Source organism: Bactrocera tryoni, unplaced genomic scaffold (genome assembly GCF_016617805.1).
Source record: "Bactrocera tryoni isolate S06 unplaced genomic scaffold, CSIRO_BtryS06_freeze2 scaffold_25, whole genome shotgun sequence".
NCBI classification, from domain to species: Eukaryota; Metazoa; Arthropoda; class Insecta; order Diptera; family Tephritidae; genus Bactrocera; species Bactrocera tryoni.
In genome coordinates, this window is record NW_024395977.1 from 5,403,206 (window position 1) to 5,409,752 (window position 6,547).

The 6,547-nt window shown below is 34.5% G+C and overlaps 1 pseudogene; it reads right to left on the bottom strand.

The window, feature by feature from the left end:
- Positions 1-262: 262 nt before the first annotated feature.
- On the bottom strand, positions 263-1,405 carry LOC120780406 (annotated as a pseudogene).
- Between the last annotated feature and the right edge of the window lie 5,142 nt (positions 1,406-6,547).

Sequence of the window (6,547 nt, forward strand, 5' to 3'; positions counted from 1 at the left end):
AAAATGCACAATCTTTTACAGAGATATAGGTAATTAAATAAAATTAATGAAAAATAGAGTTATTGCGTAAATAACACGTTTTAGCAGTTGGGTCAACTGGCGGTTCTCCCTCGCAATGGTCATTGTATGAAAAAATGAGAGCCGTACTGTCGCCGTACGCCAGCTACAACACCGATAGCTTAGTGGGGGAAAGTTTTCAAAGTAAGAGACATTTGTTTTGTAATTGAGTATATTTTTTATATTTACATACATATTTACATTTTTAAAAAGGTTCTACTAATTCCGAACCACTCCAAATTTCGGTGGAAACGGCTGCGTCTTCTACATTTATCGCTGCATCTCCAATGCCATCACTGGAAATAGAAAAGGAACCATTTTCACAGTCTGATATTAAAAAAATGTGGAAGAATTGAAAAACAGCTCGAGAAAGCAAATTAGAAATTCAATGAAACCAGCAAAAAAATTATGGACATGACAGAAAAAATAGTTGTAAACGACAATAAAAAAACCCAACTGATGTAAGAATATCTGAAAGACTCTAAAGAAACAAATAAACGATTGCTTAAATTTCTAAATAAATAAAAAAAATTAAAGAATATATTTTCTTTTTGGAAGATGTTTACCGTTGACATAAATTAGTTTAGCATATTAAGTTATAATTAAAATTATTTCTATATGGAAAAAACAATTAAATTATGTTTTGTGTGTACAACTTTATCTTTGATTTAATGTATATGTCATTGTGTAAAATGTAGGCATTGTTATACAATATACACATGTACTTACCAAAATATGTACAAAATGCTGTTTGAATCGTTTCTCCATTAATTGGATCGTCAGATGCATATGAAACATTACACGGATTTTGGCGTCTAGTCTCCAACTCTTCCAAAGCGCGTAACCATTCAGCGTTTAGAGTGTCGTTGTTATCATTTAAAAAATTGTGCAGGACGCAACATGATTTATTATTGAATTGGCATTCCGTACAGAGTTGTTAATTAATTTTCCGATGCGTCGAAAGCGGGCCCTGAAGTGTCCAAAAGCATTTTCGACAACTCTACGTGTTTTCGAAAGAACGTAGTTGAATACCTTCTCACGATGAATTTGATTTACGCTAAATGGATACAGTTTCATCAATTGTTTGCTAAATCGAAAAGCCGAATCCCCATTAATAAATACTGGCACATATACGCCTGAAATTTCTCGAGATATTTCGCTTAGTAAAGGATAATTATCCATTTATTTCTTAAGTGATGACGTCTCAAAAATGTGAGAGTCATTACATCGCCCGGGACTTCCTACGTTTATGTAAGTAAAACGGTATCTGAAAATACATTGTAAACATTATTATGTACTTATATGTATATTGAGTATCTAAACCTTACTTAGAATCAACTATTGCCATTAAAACGGCGGAATACCATCCTTTATAATAGTAATAATCCGCAGCTTCGTCAGATGATGGGTGAACCTCAATGTGGCATCCGTTTGTAAACAATTATTAGACCATTAGCGCAAATTTAAGATTTTATATCCAATATTTACCATTTGCTCCTAAGCATTGTGGGAATCCAATTACCTCGAAACCAGTCACCAATTCGGTTATATTTTCTCTACTTAGAAGCAACATTTTAAAACAGGATGGTTGCAGTAGTCTCCAGTTTTCGGTGTGAAATTCCAGTAAAATTTCGCAAACCGTAGATTTTCCTACACCCAAACATGTTGGCGATACTGCGAAAAAAGCAAATAATGTAATAGCCACTCTTTCCTCAATCTCGGTAATTCGTATCCATTTTTGTAGCGGGCGGAGGATATCACATAATTTATTAAAAGAGCTTCTATCCATGCGAAAGTTCTCTTTAAAAAAAAGCAGATCCATTTCGTCGTGTTCCCAAAACTGATTCTTATGTTGCTGGAATTAATAGTATGTAATTTAAAACTTTTGCATCAGTAGGAACTAATACACACTTTTGTCCAACATGAGTTAATCGGCATCCCAAGGTCTTTTATTAAATCTAATATGATTAAATGTTGTTTCTTTAACTACGATATCTTGTTTGCAAAGGCATGGTGCTGAATAGTAAGACTTTCTAATAGTTCTCTTGAAGAATTGTCGTTGAGCAGGGTATTTATTTGGCTTCTCAAAGCCAATACTTTCGCAATTAATATCTTTTAGGCGGAATTCTAAAAAACAATCTCTTTAGTAATAATTATAACCAAATATTAAGGATTCCAAAACTTACCATTCTCGTTACTCAAATGTAAAGAAACAAATAAATTTGTGAGTTGTCAGTGAAAACTCATCGAAAACACACATTGTCGGTCCGAACGACTTAGATTCCACAAACCACAAATGTGTTTTCAAGATGTTTTCAATGTCGGTCCGAACATAGTATTATGCGTTTATGGCGGCCTGCTCAATACAATATGTGAAAACAAATGTTGTTTTATATTTTAAATTATCAGATAATATTAATATTTTTTTTTAGATATTATTATCATTATTTTATAAATAATCTTTCTTTCAGAGTCAATTCTATTTGTATTTAATATATTTTGTTTGTTTTTTAGATAATGTTAATCTTTTCTTTCAGATGCTATTATTACGTAGGTTGCTATATATATTTCTGGCCTAATAATGTAAATAGGCATATTTATCAACGAAAATGTTTTTTTTTTTATTTTTTTTTGTCGATTGCTTTGTTTCGGGCTCATACGCATAGATCCATGATTCGTCACCTGTGACGATTTTATAAACGTCTTTTGAAGCACCGCGATCGTATTTTTCAGCATTTCAAAGGCATAGGCATGCCTCTATCTGAAGGTATGTTACATGACGGCACGAAAATGTTCACGAGATAATTCCATTTTTTGGCCGAGATGAATTTTTTAATTCCCTGTAAATAAAACAATTTACGATTAAATGACAAAACATTCTGAGTGATGTTATGCTAAAAAATGTCAAACTTTCCAATGGAAATGTCAGATTGCACCTGGCAACACTTAGTGTTGCCCTAGGCCAGAATATATATAGCAGCCCTCGTATTTTTATTTAATTTAACCTTTTTTAAGATTCTATCACTATTTTTATTTAATTAAGCCTTTCTTTCAGCCATTATTATCATTTTATATAATTAATTTTTCTTTTTGTTTTAGATATTACGAATTCTTTTTAATTATTCTTTATTTTCAGATATTAATAATATTTTTATTGAATATATTTTTAATTCTGTAAAAATTGTTTATTGATAAAGAAGAATAAAAAAAAATTTAATTTAAAATGCTTGTTTAGAATTCTAAAAATATTTTAAATTAGGAATCAGCTGCCGATTTGGAATAATAGACCAAGTCAGATATACTTTTTCATACAACACTCCTAAATAAGCGCTACAGAGATGTATGACCACACGTATACGTACGTGTGAGCAGAAAAGTGGTTAGAATCTGCATAGCGCCTATAGCGGACTCACCCCTTTTTTTAGTGTTTGAAAACCTAGTGTTTCACTAGTTTTTCTACCAATTTTGGATGGTAGGGATTATGGTGAAATATAGAAGCGTATAAACATATGAAAAACTAGGCTTTAGTTAATATACTATATATTTATTTGTTTGTAGATGCATACCCAAACTGCTGTTGTTGTTGGTGGTGTTGGTATACCTTCGTCTTTTTCTTGCCACCCATACGCATAACCAAGCAGTCAACTATATAGTTTATATGGATCATAGACATGTTTAATCAACAGGAAATTGGTTGTTGCCTGCATATTTGTTGTTATTATTATTATTTTTATTTTTTCTATGCTGTTGCTGTGCGCATAAATGTGTGGTCTACATTATGCTAATGTTATGACGACTTGTTGTGTACAAGTTGGGCCGAAAATCAGTTATGAACTTTACAATGCCATAATCTTTGCGGCAGGGAGGCCTCTAATGCAGGACAATCAACAGAAAGGATGCGAAGAACAGAATCAAAGCGAATCTTATGACAAAAAGGTCGCAAATGCGTTATTCGTTTGCAGGTCGAATTATGGGTTGGTGTTGAAGTGTGGTTGCTGAAGTTAGCAATTTATGCGCAGATTCGATTTGAGGGATTTAATCGAGCGTAAGTCCTATAGTCAGCGCTTTGTTGTTCATTAACAAAAGTGTTTGTACGATGAAAGCTTTCTAAGAACGGCCAAGGAGTTTCTCTGGTAGTAGAAACATATCTAAGGCAGTAGAAAAGGGCAGAACTGGATTTTCTTGAAAAAATTTAAAAAGTTCAGTAAGTTATTATATCTGCTTGTGAACTGAAATAATTTAAATTTATTTTCCCATAGTAAGTATATGTATGTATGTAATACTATGTATGTCAAATGTAGTAGATATGTATATTTAAGAATATTTTACGAGAATTCGGATTCGATCAGATAAAAAATGTCAGCGATATTAGCGTATTCGTAAAAAATTTTAAACTTATGTAGTGCCATCGGATTTTTAGGTTAGCTGAGATAGATGATCCAGAGATCGCTCATAGACTGCTATATGTGGTCCATTGTGAAGTCATAGGAATGAAGAACTCCTGTTTTCGCCCAACGTGCGACACTCAAGAGTGAAGTGTTGAGTTGTTTCCACCTGGACTTCTTCCATACAACTTCTGCTGGTAGCGTCTGGTAAGATTCCCAGCCTTACAGAATGAACGCAAAGATGGCAATGAGCTGCTAAAATCCGCACAACTAGGGAGAGGCCAGCCTTACCGAGAGTAAAGAGATTATTAGATCTCTTGCTATCGATTTTGGGCCAAAAGGATTTTGCTACAGCGCATATACTGATGGTGGCCCACAGCTGACAACGCTTCAGCGAAGCTCATCTATCTAGTAGTAGAACACAAGAGGAACTCGAGCACCAACCTGCTCCCTTTATACTGATAACGGTTCTATGGTACCTTTCTTTGCTAGCTCATCAGCTTTACAATTGCCTGTGAATCCGCTGTGGCCTGGCGCCATACCAGTCTCATCACAAAGATACACGATGCTATTGATAACACGGTTAGGCACTCCTTGACCAACCCTGAACGCACTGTTAATGAGTTCAAGGCTAATATCCTTGCCCTGCTATGGTAGTTGATGGTCACTTCTCTGAAGGAGCTGTGTTTCCTCGGTTTGAAAAACACTGCACATGACATCTTTTTATTTAGGAATCCAGATTTTTTGAGTCTGATAGCAACTAACGAAGCCATACACCTGCCGGCGATATTTACGGGCACCAGCTGCAAAATAACATTAAATGCCATGGTTGGATTGAAACTCACATATGCTGATGAGCCCACCAGTTGAACGCTGTCGAGTTTCTTGGCAAGTGTTGTCTTTTCTAGAGTCCTTCACCGCATAATGGGCTAGACAATCGTGTCGTAGAGGAGAACCACTTTCGGTTAGAGACCCCACCTTTTGCCAATGATTTCTCTATAGAAGTATAATGCAACCGATGCCTTATTTGCTCTCTGTTCGATATTTGGATTCCTTAAAAGCATCCTATTCAGGATGAGCATTAGGACGACTACAAATTTTCGGACGAACTGCTTAGTTATATTTGCCAGATAATGACGGAAGGAAAAAGAATTTTTACCTGTATTCAGCAGAAGTAATGATAATTTTATATTCTATTTTCCGATTTGATATCATTTTAATCTTTTCAAAGATATCTTCCTGGACATTGACTACAGGAGGTTAGGTTAGGTTTTACTCACTGGTAGTCACCTTATACATGGACATTCTGTTTGTTGTAGTAGTCCAGATAGAAGTTCAGTTCAATTCGAGTTGATGCTCTAGCGAGTTAATATCTAAATCGGATACGCATCAGGAAGTAAATATAATTACTAAGGAAATAAGAAAAGCATTTGGGCACAGAGATTACTGTTCAGCTATATTCCTGTACTTGGGTCAGGCGTTTGATAAGGTGTGGCATGAAGGCCTTTTATATAAGGTTAAAAACATTATACCTTTAGAATTATATAAAACATTGGAGTCTTATTTAAAAAATAGAAAATGTATGGTAAAAGTGGGAGATTCCATATCTGATGAACGACAGATAAGGGCTGGTGTACCATAGGGTAGTGGTTTAGGCCCAAAACTATACATCATATATACAGCAGATCTTCCAGCAGCTAACAATGTATTAACTTTAACTTTTGCGGACGACACAGCTATAGTGAGCCGTAACAAAAGTCACATAATAGCATCAAGAATATTAGCCGAGCACTTAAGGTCTGTCGAAGAATAGCTAGCCAACTGGCGTTTAAATGTGAATGAACAAAAGTGTAAACATATTACATTTTTGTTAAGACCAAAAACGTGCCCGGCAGTAAATTTGAGCAATATTTTAGTACCCCAGGCGAACGAAGTAACATATCTTGATATTCACCTATATAGAAGACTCACGTGGAGAAGATATATATCTAGTAAAATAACTTGCATGAAGATAAGAGCAGCAAATTTAAATTGGTTTTTTAATAAAAACTCCAAACTTAACATACACAACAAAGTGTTTTAATATAATGCGATCATAAAGCCGA